Here is a 14,670-nt window from a genome sequence, read left to right as displayed (position 1 = left end):
AACTCAGCATCCATTGAGTCCTCCGGGAAGGCCTTGTATGAGGAAGGGGCTCAGGAAGAGGAGTACTGGGGAGGGAAGCCTATGACTTTAAGGATGGGCCAACTGAACATGGAATCCTGGTAGCCAGGCAACAAGATTCCAGATCAACAGCAGCCAGCTCACTTGGCTAGCAATCTTGAAGAAGGAGGATGTCCTCCTGCTGTCTGCCAAGATCCCGGGACTCAGGTCTCAGGAGATCCCGCAGTGGTCGCTGGGTCAGGGCTCACCCCCAACTCTGGCGCCTCAGGGAATTCTTCCAAAGGCACACAAATGGCACAAATGCTGCACCACAGCAAATGAACTCTGCCCAGGTAATTTATCTCACTGTCATCCCAGCCAACCCTAGAGCCCTCTCAATTCCCAGGTGTCCTGTTCACAGTAATTCTATGAACTTTTCACTTCGCTTGATCACACTGAGTCCATTTCTCAAGGGTCTTACCACCTCACCTCTCAATTACCTCCCCTTGATCCCACCTCAGGAGGAAAAGGAGCCAGTCCCAGCCCAGGACGTGCCCCATACTGTGAGCATCCTGGAGCCAGGCATGCTGGAGAAGATGGTAAACCTCCTGGTTCCTCAACACCAGAAGGAGGATCCCTTCTTCGTGCCAGCCTTCCTGTTCACTTATAGGAGGTTCACCACCACAGGCCAAGTGTTGGACCTTCTGTTCAACAGGTGAATGTCCCATCCAAACCAAAGTCATGTCACCACCCTCCTGGCTAGAGCTAGAAAATTCTGTACTCTGTTTGCTTCAAACTGATCTTCACAACCAAAAGTGGGCTGAGACCAGGCAGCACCTTCCCAAGCTTGTTCCACTGATGTGTGGGATGCCCAACACCAGGGGCTCTTTGGAGCGATCACTTTACTTCCTTAAATGAAGGACTCACACTATGGAAACCTGTATTTGAAGCCCTCTGAAATGTTTCCCATAAGTTAACAAGGCTCCCAAAACAATCTACGAGACCCCTAGAGAATTAGAGCCAGAATAAAGGCAATAGAGCAAGTGTGGAGGGAGAGCCCAATGTCTACTGAGCCACCCGGAATGAATCACTGCACAAACATAGGAACCATGTACTTTGGAGAGGCACATTCCAAGCCCCTTCATGTAAAATTCCAGAAACTGCAGATAAATGTTGCCATCCTCCTCCTGGACTTACCAGTGTAAATAGACCACCAGGGAGGTCAGACAAAGAAGACACTGAAAACATGACTTCCTCCTCTCTTCCCACAGATATTCACATTTCCATCCAAACTGTGAAGAGGATGAAGAAGTAAAGAAGTGAGTGGGATCTGGGACAAACAGAAGGGCTCTCTTTGAAGAGTGAGATAAATGTTAGGGCTTGGGCTACAAGGAAGGAAATGCCACTTAGCTCCTCACTTGTGATCAAGACTGAGGCTTCATCTAAAGGCATGGGAAAGAAATGAGTGAAATATCCTGGTCTACTAGGGATGAGAGGGGAAATGAGGACTCCAAGACCCCGAGAGAACCAATGCTATACAATCCAATCCTAGCAGGGCCTCTAGTGAGTGCCACAGGGCAACTGTAGAGATCCTTCTCCTCATGGGACTCCTCCCACTTCCCAACATGCAAGTCTGTCTGTGAGGTGGGAGGTGTCTGCATGGGAGTTCTCCCAGCAAGGGACTGTGCAAGAGCTCAGGAAGGAGACTGCAGCTCTCACTCTGCTTTCTATCCAACTGCACACAGAACCCTGTGTTCCATGCTTGCCATGTGGCTGGACAAGTACCCTGAGGATTTCTGCCAGTCCAAGGACCTGGCCAACCTGAATAAGCTGATGGCCTACGTGCTGCTCCACATGCCCTCCTCAGACCTGGCAGGCTGTGGACACCTCCTCCTCACCCAACTGAAGGAGCAAGAGAACAAGGAGGCAGACAAAAAGACAGAGGAGTCCTCAGGTAGATACCTGAGAACATGGGAGTAGGAATGGACACTGGAATCCAATGGGATGAGAATCCCAGGATGGTGATTGGCCAGGTTACCCTAGTGAAACCCAGTGAGGGAAAATGTCCTGTGACAGGGATTCTTCTAGAGCTCCCTCCATTAACAGTGCATATATTTCCATCCTTAGATTTGGGGCTGCACACAGCACCTGCTCCTGAGATCAAGGCAGAGGATCCATCCATGACGGCAGCAGATGTGGTACTGGAATCAACAGCTTCACCAGCCCCAGAAGATGATCTGGTGCCTCCACAGGACTCGGTGCCCCACACTGAGGTAGTGCAGTACGTGTCCTCTGTGTAAGGAGCACAACACCTTCTGCCTCCTGTGGGCCTCCAGCTGGTTCTGGTCACCCACCTGAAATACAAAACTCCCAGTTATAAAGGCAGGAGGTAACATTCCTGTCATTGCCAGTGGATGTTCGCCTTGTGCTGCCTAAACTCTGTCAAAACACCTATCTGTACTTGGGAAGGATAGCGTAGTATCCTGGGGCCTCTCTGGCTGAGTTTTCTGTGGCCCTTCATTCACTGGTAGACTTTCTGTTGTCTACCTCAGAGCAGCTTCCTTCCCTTTATCAAGGGAAACATATTTTAGTTTTTGTATTTTTTTCATTGTTGGTCATTATTTTCATTGTTGATTTTAATAAAATATCACTGTTTTTTCTTTCTAAGAGGTGCACTTTTGGAGTACTAAATCGATTGTCCATTTCATACCCCAACATAATGTGTAAGTACACTGGGACTCTCCTGATAGGGCACATGGGTCCCAAGAAGAACATGTGAACTGCAGGATGTGAGGCAGAAGCTGCTGGACTCACAGTGGACAGTGAATGACCAGAGTATAGCAAGGAGCCCAGCCGAAGAGAGATGTAGCTATATGCCGAGATGGGGCCCCTGATGTTTGGGCACACACGATGTATCACAGCACAAGATATAGGACCAAGAACACTGACCCTGTTTTCTTGCCTCTCTCCATTTATCAATCGGGAAAACTTGATGGATCCTAAGATCTTAGCCTCCTGAATAGCCAGGAGGACAAGTGTGAGCCACCAGGGCACAGACACTTTGATTTTTATACTCACATAATTTGCTAAGACAGGCATAGTTTGGATGGGCAAACTAAAGGGGAAAACTAAAGGAAGAGGTGACATTTTCAAAAAGTAAACTGTAGACAGTAACCACTGACTTATCAAATTATACCCCCCATACCAAACCTTGATTACAAAATATTTTTTAAAAAAGATTTATATGGGGCTGGGCATGTGGCTTAGTGGTAGAGTGCTTGGCTCACATTCATGAAGCCCTGCGTTCAATTCCTCAATACCACATACAAAGAAAAAGCAGGAAGCGGTGCTCTGGCTCAAGTAGTAGAGTGCTAGCCTTGTGATTCAAAGTCAGCCAGGGTAGGAAAGACCCTAAGTCTATCTCCAATAAACCACCAGAAAATCAGAAGTAGACCTCTGGCTCAAGGAGTAGAGTGCTAGCCTTAAGCTGAAGAGCTGTGGGACAGCACCCAAGCCCAGCTTTCAAGCCCCACGACCGACCAAAAAACAAAACAAAAAAACAACAAAACAAAATCTTGTAAAAGGAAATCGTAACCCTCAACACTATTTCAGGAAAAAACGTTTCCGATCATTGTAATCCATTAACAGTGGAACATGGTATGTGTGAACACAAAAGTTAAATTAACAATAGCCATATGCAAAATAGTGCTTTCTAAAGATATGCCAACAAGAAAGAACTGCTTGGCACCTCCACGTTCGGGCCTCCCAGGAGCGGCCGCAGCTTCCCGAACCCCCCGCGAGGCCCATCGGGGTCTCCAGAACAAAGACCTCGGCCCAGAGACCCCTTGGCCACGCCTGTCAGTATGGCAAGTCCTCCCGCCATGGGAACCTCAGGAGCAACAGCCACGGATCTGCAGGCTGAGCTCAAGGTCTTGCCGGCTGCAGGGCGTTGTGGTCCCAGCTCAAAACCAGACAACCTGCAAATCCGAGGCTGCAGCACTTCTGGGACATCGCACTGCCATCTGCGCAGGCACCACAGGATGTCTCTTAATGCACGTGCGCACTTTTTCCTTTTGGCCCCAGGAACTCAGTGGCCCCAGGAACTGGGTGTGCAAACTGCTTTCAATAGATATTTAACCTAAGGATCGCTTATGCAGCCCTACAGAGTATTTTTACCTGCAAATGAGTATTTCTGAAGGTTCATGAAAATAGTCCTACTAGGCCCAAGTGTCTCATGTCTGAAATCCTAGCTACTCAGGTGGCTGAGATGTGAGGATGAGGCACCCAGGCAAACAAGTACTTCAGAGGCTTCCGTACAGGACACAGAAAAATGGGAAAGTGGACTATAGTTCAAGTGCTACAGTGCTTGCCTTGAGCACAAAGGGACTTAGGAAAAGAACCCAAGACATGAACAAGTTCCAGAATTGGTAAATGTATATGTGTGTGTGTGTATACATATGAATACACACACATACATATTTAAAAAAACAAAAAACCTAGACTGCATAGATACTCATTAGGTTGAGTTCTGAGGACCGTGGTTCAAAAGCCAGCTTGGGGGGGGGGGGGGACCAAGATGGCGACGGGGCAGTAGGGAAACGCCACAGCTCTCTCCAACCAAAAAGAGAGTTCGAGTTCCAACGCTTAATCTCCCCAAGAGACCGACAACAACAAAAAGACGAACACTCAGAGAAAAATCAGAGGTGGAAAATAACAAAAAAAGAAAGAGAGGAAAAGAAGAAATTCAGAACAGAGAAGAGCGAAGACCCCTCCCCCAACCTTTACTGGCCGCGCGGCAGTGTGCCAAGCCGCCGGCCAGCCGGCCCGGCGGGGGCTGCCGGAGCCACAGAGACACAGGGGGCTGCTTGCAGATCACCAGGTACCGGATTGCAGAACAGCGGATCGCCAGGAACAGAGAAACCTACCAGCCGGGAGTCTCCACGAGGATCCCACCCCCACCCCTCACTCTCCACCAGAGCGGAGAGGCTCCATCCCGCCAAAGCCGCCCGGCACCAGCAGCGCGACAAAGGGACCTGTTGGCAGACCACCCGCCTGATCGCGATCACAACGACCCGGCGGGGGCCGCCCAACCCAGCCCGCAACCACCCCAACTGAACTCGGATTGCAACAACAACTGACGACCTACAGGGTGAGTACCCCACAGGGGACAGTGAATCCCTCAAGGGAGACCAGAGCTGGAGGGAATCCCCAGACCCTGACCTAGACTCCCTACCCCAACACCCGGACCACAGGACCCACTAAAACTGGGAACTGTTCGAGAGCTCCACCAGCCGGTGGAGCACACTCTGCTGGCCAGGCCAGAGCAAGAGTGCCCCTGGAAGGGAGCTTAAATGCCCAAGTCAGGAACAGCGCCCCTGGGTCAAGACTACCAACAGTAGAAGAAATTTGAACTGTGTACCTCAGGCTGCATAACCTAGGTGGTATACACATTAGCACAGGCCTAACGAGCGCGCTCCAGGCTGGGGCCGGAACCAGGCCAGGGGACCGGCGCCTGAGCAACACAACCAACTCCTCCCAACTGAAGTAAAAAGCTGAGCATATGCCTCAACAGAGGGGAGAGAAACAGGGAACAGCACTCCCCGGGAAGCACGCCTGTGACAACAAAAGACCTGGAGGCTCAGGACAAGAGAAGCCCAAACCCCACCAAAACTCCACCCACATACCCCAGGCTGGGAATTGGGCAACACAGGCTGCCAGCACCTGATAGTAAGCAGGAGCTCAGGCTGATAAGGCAGCTCAGCAATAGAGTGATAGTCTTGGAAGTATGAGGCCCTGGATCTGATTCCTCAGCATCACAAAAGCAAAAAGGGTCAGAAGTGGTGCTGTGGCTCAAATGGTAGGGTGCCAGCCTTGAGCTGAAGAGCTGAGGGACAGCACCCAAACCTAGAGTTCAAGCCCACAACCAGCCCAAAACAAACAAACAAACAAAAACACATCAGGAGCCCATAGCAGACTCCAGTATTTGGGAGAGTGCATCCAGAGCATCTGATCTTCCCAAGAGCACCCGCAGGAGCAAACACAAGCAGTCTAGGCTGCTCAACCCTTCCAAAGGCGGGAATTGCCAGCAATCTACAGCAGAGAGCTGAGAATCCTAAGTAAGTCAGAACAGCAGCTGGAAATAGGCTCCCAACAGAATCCAGATCAGGCACAGACTCTCTCTACCAATACAGAATCAGCAACCAAGTAAAGACAGACACACCAAAACAAAATTGAAGAGCAGTCTCCTGAACCCCCATGCGAAAATCACAGAGAAAAATCACAAGGTTTACCACTACCCAGGACAGCAAGCTCACCTCAAAAGCCAGCAGCCACGCAGGGGAGAGCCCCAGTGGGAGCAAAGCAGGAATGGAAGACAAAAGCTACATCCAAGGGTTGCTGGAGGCAATGACTCAAGAAATAAAGCGAGAAATGGATCAGAAATTGAAAGAGCACAAGGATGAACTATCAAAAGATATACAGGAGATCAAACAAAAGTTGGATGCGAAAATAGAAGCTGCACAAACCTCAGTAAGAAGTGAGATAAACGCCAAATTAGAGGTAATGCATACTGATCTCACCTCATTGAGAGGTGAGATCAGTACTCTGAGAAGCAACATTGAATCCATAAAGGGATCCATTTCCTCCATGCAAACCACAATAGAAGCCACGGTCAACAGAGTGAATGAAATGGAAGGTAGAGTGTCAGATACAGAAGACAGAATACACCAACTGGACCAAAAAGTGACAGATATGGAAAAATCACTCAAATTATACCAAAGGGAAATTCAAGAGCAAGCAGATAATGCTAAAAAATTTAACCTTCGCATAATCGGAGTGGACGAAGGTGAGGAATTCCAGAGCAAGGGAATGCAACACCTATTTAACAAGATAGTCAATGAAAATTTTCCCCACCTCAAAAACGACCATCTTAACTACATCACAAAAGCTTATCGAACACCCAACAAGCAAGATCCCAGGAGAAACACTTCTAGACACATTATAGTAAAAATGATGGATCTGAATAATAAGGAAACAATCCTGCATGCAGCAAAAATGAAGAAGGAGCTATACTACAACGGGAAAAAAATTAGAATCACTGCAGATCTCTCTACACAAACAATGAATGCAAGAAAAGCCTGGGAAAGCACCATACGAGCCCTGAGAGCCAATAACTGCCAACCCAGACTGATATACCCGGCAAAGCTAGCATTCACATTCGATGGAGAACTGAAAACTTTTAATAGCAAAGAAAAACTAAATGAATACATAAACATTAAGCCAGCATTACAAACAATTCTAAGAGGGGGGACACAACCTGAAGAAAGCAACCAGGAACTGGGACCTGCCCCAAACAGGCATTACTCAAAGTCTAACTGAGCAAGCACAGGAGGAAAGGAAAGAAGAAAAACTTAGGAAAACGGAATGGCAGGGACAACAATGCATCTCTCTATACTTTCTCTTAATATAAATGGGCTGAATTCGCCAATTAAAAGAAAACGAACTGAGGACTGGATCAGAAAACAAGACCCATCCATCTGTTGCCTTCAGGAGACCCACCTCTCAGCCAAACATACAAACAAACTCAGAGTGAAGGGGTGGAAAAGGATCTACCAATCAAATGCCCCCAGTAAGAAAGCAGGTGTAGCTATCCTGATATCTGACAAAATAAACTTTTCATTAAAATCAGTACAGAAAGACAAGGACGGACACTACATATTAATAAAGGGAACAATCCAAGAGGAGGATATAACCATCATCAACTTATATGCCCCAAATATCGGTGCACCCAGATATGTCAAACAAATGCTCTCAAACTTACAGAATAAAATAGATCCCAATACGATAATACTAGGAGACTTTAACACGCCACTCTCACCAAAGGACAGGTCTACCAACCAGAGGATTGACAAAGAAGCTACCGAATTAAGTGAGGCCATACTTCAAGCGGAATTAACTGACATCTACCGAGTATTTCACCCTAAAACAACACAGTACACATTCTTCTCAGCAGCTCATGGAACTTTCTCCAAAATAGACCATATCATAGTTCATGCAAGGAACTTAAGCAAATACAAAGGGATCGACATAATCCCCTGTATCCTATCTGACCACAGTGGAATCAAGCTAGCTCTCAATAACAAAGCATACCGCAGAAATTTCTCTAATACATGGAAATTGAACAGCACACTCCTTAACAATACCTGGGTAACAGAAGAGATCAGAGAAGAAATAAAGCATTTCCTACAACTCAATGAAAACACCTCACAAAGAAACTTGTGGGACACAGCAAAAGCAGTCCTGAGGGGCAAATTTATTGCCCTCAGTGCCCACATCAAGAGAATGGAGACAGACCAAGTAAATAATCTCATGTTGCAACTAAAACAGCTAGAAAAACAAGAAAAAATGGGACCTAAAGCTACTAGATGAAGAAAGATAACCAAATTAAGAGCAGAGATTAACCAATTAGAAAATCAGAAAACCATAACCAAAATAAACCAAACAAAAAGCTGGTTCTTTGAAAAAATAAACAAAATTGATGGCCCGTTGGCAAGATTAATTAAAAAAAGAAGAGAGGAAACCCATATTAATAGGATTAGGGATACCACGGGAAACATCACAACACGTACCCAAGATATCCAAACAATTCTAACAGACTACTTTCAAAAGCTATACTCTCTAAAGGAAGAAAATCTGGCAGAAATGGATGCATTTTTAGAGAAATACAAGTTACCCAAACTGAGCAAAGAAGAAGTTAACCAATTAAATAAGCCAATATCCTATAATGAGATACAGGAAGCTATCAAAAGTCTTCCAACAAAAAAAAGCCCAGGACCAGATGGATTCACAGCAGAATTCTAAAGACCTTTAAAGAAGAACTAATACCCATACTCCTCAAGCTCTTCAGAGAAACAGAGAAGGAGGGAGCTATCCCAAACTCATTCTACGAAGCCAATATCACACTCATCCCCAAACCAGGCAAAGACCCAACCAAAAAGGAGAATTACTGGCCAATTTCCTTGATGAACACAGATGCAAAGATCCTTAACAAGATTCTAGCTAACAGAATCCAGAAACACATAAAAAAAATAATACACTATGATCAGGTAGGCTTCATCCCAGAGACACAGGGATGGTTTAACATACGTAAGTCAATAAATGTAATCCAGCATATCAACAGAGCCAAGGTCAAGAATCACATGATTATCGCCACAGATGCAGAAAAGGCCTTTGATAAAATTCAACATTCATTCATGCTAAAAGCTCTGGAGAAAATAGGAATAGAAGGAACATTTCTAAAAACAATAAAAGCCATTTATGACAGACCAATAGCCAATATTATACTTAATGGGGAAAGGCTACAACCAATCCTCCTAAAAACAGGAACAAGGGAAGGATGCCCACTGTCTCCACTCCTCTTCAACATAGTCCTAGAACCCTTAGCCAGGGCAATAAGGCAAGAAAAAGACATTAAAGGGATCCGCATAGGGAAAGAAGAAGTGAAACTATCCCTTTTTGCAGACGACATGATACTATACCTCCACGATCTCAAAAACTCCATCCCCAAACTTTCAGAAATCATAAGTCACTTCGGCAAAATAGCAGGATACAAAATAAACCCACAAAAATCAGTTGCCTTCCTATACACTGATAACGCACAGGAAGAGAGGGAAATAAAGGGAGCAACCCCATTCACAATAACCTCCCAAAAAATAAAATATTTAGGAATTAACCTAACCAAAGATGTAAAAGAACTATTTAATGAGAACTATAAAAAGTTAAAGAAAGAAATTGCAGAAGACACTAGGAAATGGAAAGACCTCCCATGCTCCTGGATAGGCCGACTTAATATAGTAAAGATGGTGATACTTCCAAAACTAATATACAAATTCAATGCAATTCCTATTAAAATCCCAATGACGTACATCACTGAAATACAGAAAACAGTCCAAAAATTTATATGGAACAACAAAAGACCTAGAATAGCCAAAACAATTCTAGGGGATAAAGACAATATGGGAGGGCTATCCATGCCGAACTTCAAACTCTACTACAGAGCTATAATAACAAAGACAGCATGGTACTGGCACAAAAACAGACCCGAAGACCAATGGAACAGAATAGAAGATCCAGATATAAATCCACAGGCCTACAGCCAGCTGATATTCGACAAAGGAGCCAAAGACATACAATGGAAGAAACACAGCCTCTTCAACTGCTGGTGCTGGGAAAACTGGGCAGCCACATGCAGAAAACTAAAAGTGGACCCCAGCCTATCACCATGCACCAACATCAACTCAAAATGGATTAAAGACCTTAACATTAAACCTGAATCTCTGAAACTACTGCAGGACAGAGTAGGAGAGACACTTGAACTAATAGGCACAGGAAGGAACTTCCTGAACAGAGTCCCAGGGTCACAACAAGTTGGAGAGAGACTCGACAAATGGGACTACCTTAAAATAAAAAGCTTCTGCACAGCTAAATCTATCGCAACTAAGCTAGAAAGACAACCAACTAATTGGGAAAAAATATTTACCAGCAATATATCAGACAAGGGGTTAACATCCTGTATATACAGGGAACTCAAGAAACTAATCCCTCCCAAACCTAACAAACCAATTACTAAATGGGCAAGGGAACTAAAGAGGGACTTCTCAAATGAAGAAATAAAAATGGCAAAGAAACACATGAGGAAATGTTCAACATCCCTGGTGGTGAAGGAAATGCAAATAAAGACAACCCTGAGATACCACCTCACCCCAGTCAGAATGTCCCACATCCACAAATCAGCCAACGACAAATGCTGGAGGGGATGTGGAGAAAGAGGAACCCTATTACACTGCTGGTGGGAATGTACACTTATACAACCACTTTGGAAAGCAGTCTGGAGGGTCCTTAGAAAGCTAAAGATTGACCTCCCTTACGATCCAGTCATACCACTTCTAGGCATCTACCCTGAACAACAGGAACCAAAATACAAGGACACGTGCACCTCCATGTTTATTGCAGCACTGTTCGCAATAGCTAGGATATGGAAACAACCTAGGTGCCCCACCACAGATGAATGGATCCAAAAATTGTGGTATCTATACACAATGGAATATTATGCAGCCATTAGAAATGACAAAATAATGGCATTTGCAGGGAAATGGATGGAGCTAGAAGGAATCATGTTGAGCGAGGTAAGCCAAGAACGAAGAGACAAACGGTACATGGTCTCCCTGATAAGTGGATGCTAAATCCAAAATGTTAGGTGATACGACAAAACTAACAGGACTTAAGAAACAAAGAACTCCTGCTCATCTGGTTGAACCACTACTAAATATCCCCATGCTGCTGATCACATATATGGTATATAACATGTGAACACTGTTATATATTACAGACTGTGGTAGACAATTTGCTCCAGGGAAGTTAGAATGAACTTGTGACTTTGAAATTATGTAATCACTTAATCACAATCAAAAAAAAAAAAAAAAAAAAAAAGAACCTCGGGGAAGGGAGGGAGGGAGGGGATCGTAGGGGGAAAACAATGGAGGGGGTAACAATGTTCAAGAGGAAGTGTACTCATAACCTCACTCATGTAACTGTAACCCTCTGTATAGTATCTTTACAATAAAAAAAAAAAAGCCAGCCTGTCCTGGGAAGCCTATAACCTGTATCTCCAATTCATCCCCAAAAAGGCAGGAAGTGGAACTGTGGCTCACCTGGCAAAGCGCAAGTCTAGGAAATTCTGCCCAAGCTCTGATGTGAAGTCCAGGACTGGCAACATGAATGAATGAATAAAACAAAACAGATCCCTGAATTTGCTTTGGCTATCTCCTGTACACTCTTACAGCTCCACCTCACTCTCACGGCTCCATCTCACTGTGTACAGCTCAGGGTATGCATCAAAATCTCTCAGAGGGCTATGAAACCTTCACTGTGAGTGAGGTGGAGAATAGGTGTTTCTTCCAAGGTCCTCCAATGTGGCCATTCTGAAGTCAAGCATGGCCCCTGGAGACACAGGCCTAGGAAAGTATGTGCCGATAAGACAGGAGACTTTTTGGAAGGCTCATTCCAGCTTATTAACTGACTCAAATGACTTCACAGAGCTGTTCTCTTTCTAAACTAAAGGTCCGTTAGTTGATTCAAAATCTGTTTTGGTGACCTAAGAGCACATTTCCAAATAGGAACAAAATCCCTGCCAAATGTCACAGCAGGAAAAGTGACAATGTACAGAGCAGTTTCCACCTCTCACCAGGGAGGAGGAAGAGATGTGGAGAGAAGCCAGCTTCCCTATTAAGACGTAAGGACTTGAGCAGAATGTATAGATTAGACAGACAGAGCAGACGGACAGGCAGACAGACAGACAGGCAAAGAGACAGACAGACAGACAGACAGACAGACAGACAGACAAGACAGACAGACAGACAGGATACAAAGATTGACAGAGAGAAGGGTGGAGAGAGATATACGGATGTATATATGCTAAGAGCCTGGGACTCATTATGTTGCCACTATGCCTTGGAATTTACTATGTACTCCACCATGGGATCAAACTTGAACCTTTTCTATTTCTTTCTCTCAATTGCAAGTGTTAGAGGTGCAAAATGCCATGCCTTGAACAAACATCCTTTTAAAAAGGTCAAGAGGAAGACTGGGAAAATGACTTAGGGATAGAGTGCTTGCCTAACATTCACAAAACCCTGGGTTTAATTCCTTAGTACCATATGAACAGAAAAGGCTGCACGTGTCACTGTACCTCAAGCGGTGGAGTGCTAGCCTTCAGCCAAAGAGACTAGGGACAGTGCCCAGGCCCTGACTTCAAGACCCAGGAATGGCCAAACAAAAACAAACAAAAAATAAGACTCCATTGTTAGAATGACTCCAGTCATCTTCACATTCTCAATATGACAAAACTGAAAAAAATCAATATTTATTTGTAGTGGTGGCATGGCTACAGTAGGAGAGCACCAGCCTTGAGCAGAAAAGCCATGAAAGAGGACAAGATGCTGAGATCAAGCCTCATTACTTACAAAAAAGCAAGTAAGCACATGCTAAGTATTGGCTCTACCGCTGACATACATGCATAGCCCACTCCCACACAACTTAGTAAGCATGTGACCTAGTTTTTAAAGGGACAATGGAAAGGTAAACAATGGGAATTTTCCATAGACAAATCTGGTCACACAGACTTCATACTCCTGATGAAAGTAAACATCACCACACATGTAAGAAAAATTTCATAGCAACAAAGGCTTGGCTATGTTATAGATAAACCCTACTTACTCTGTGATATTGCTGTCCTCCAGAACATACCTCCTGGTGAAAGTAAACATTACCAGACATATGAGATAAACCTAAGAGGAAAGAAGGCTTGGCTATGATATAGGTAAACCCAACAGACTCTGTGGTATTTCTGTCCCCCAGAACATTCTTTCAGTTCATCATAAATAACCATCAGCAAACCTCACAATAGGGATTTCAATGTCATAAAATCTAGGGAAGTCTGAGAAAATCTCACAGTAAAAGAAAAAGGGAAATGGTTCCCTAAGTACCCCCACACGGTGGGTGGTAAGTCAAAGATGGCAATCCAAATAAAGTGTGAACATTAAAGATAATATTATAATTCGTTCATTACTACCAACAAATCTAAAACACTACAACAATAAGGAATACTAAAGGAAACTACTTCATCTAAAGGAAAATCCGGCGATTTCCACATATATCCTATGAAAAAACTGTTAACCAAAGATTCCTATGCTAGCATCGGAGACACATGCATGTAACTCTAGCTACTCAGGAGGCTGAGACCTGAGCATCAAAGTGTGAAGGCATGTCAGGCAGGAAAGACTGTGAGATGCTTTATTCCAATTAAGAACCAAAAGGTCACAAGTAGAGTTGTGGATCAAGTAGGCCATCACTAGCCTTGAGCAAAAATACGTAGGGACAGTACACAGGCCATGAACTGAATTTCTATGATGGTAGCAAGAAAAAAAAAATTCCACTTTCTTCTTTCAAAGCCTCTACCAAGCCAATAACTGAAACACTGTGAGTGCTCTCTGAGGAGGTCACCACAATACCAGGACCTGCAATGAATGTTATTCTAATTGTACAGTTTCTCTGCCATTTCCATAATAATTTCTTTCTCTAGTTCCATGTATGTTTCTAATACATTTTCAAGTTGTCCTGTTCTTCAAATTAAGATGAATGTCAGTGCCTAAATCAAGCCATAATTCTAGAAAAGTCATGAGGAATCACCACCAGCTCTATGCTATGTGTTAGTCCACAGATTAGGAAATCCAGATTATAAATGCCTGAAGACTAAGAACTGATGCCTGATTCGTAATGCCTGAGGAAGACAGGTAGCCTACTGTATGGTAAAGATGACAGAGGATTCACAACTCTTAGATGTACAAGGCCTTGCAGTCAATCTGTTGTCCCCACGACTGCGGAAAAGAACTGTTTCATCTTAAAAATACAACTTCACCGAACTCTAATGAAAGTCATTCATTCATTTGATTATGTCACAAGACTGGGAACTTTATCTTCCTAGAAAAGTCCATGTTGATGTCTTTAGTGATGTGTACTAGAAGACAGTATGTCAAAAAACTAAATGAGCTGGGTGTCAGTGACTCATGCCTATGCTCCTAGCGATTCAGGAGAGTGAGATCTAAAAATGGCCAATCA

This window comes from Dipodomys spectabilis, unplaced genomic scaffold (genome assembly GCF_019054845.1).
Source record: "Dipodomys spectabilis isolate Male_0828 unplaced genomic scaffold, ASM1905484v1 ptg000219l, whole genome shotgun sequence".
Taxonomy (NCBI): Eukaryota; Metazoa; Chordata; class Mammalia; order Rodentia; family Heteromyidae; genus Dipodomys; species Dipodomys spectabilis.
Note: the sequence above shows the minus strand (reverse complement) of the source record.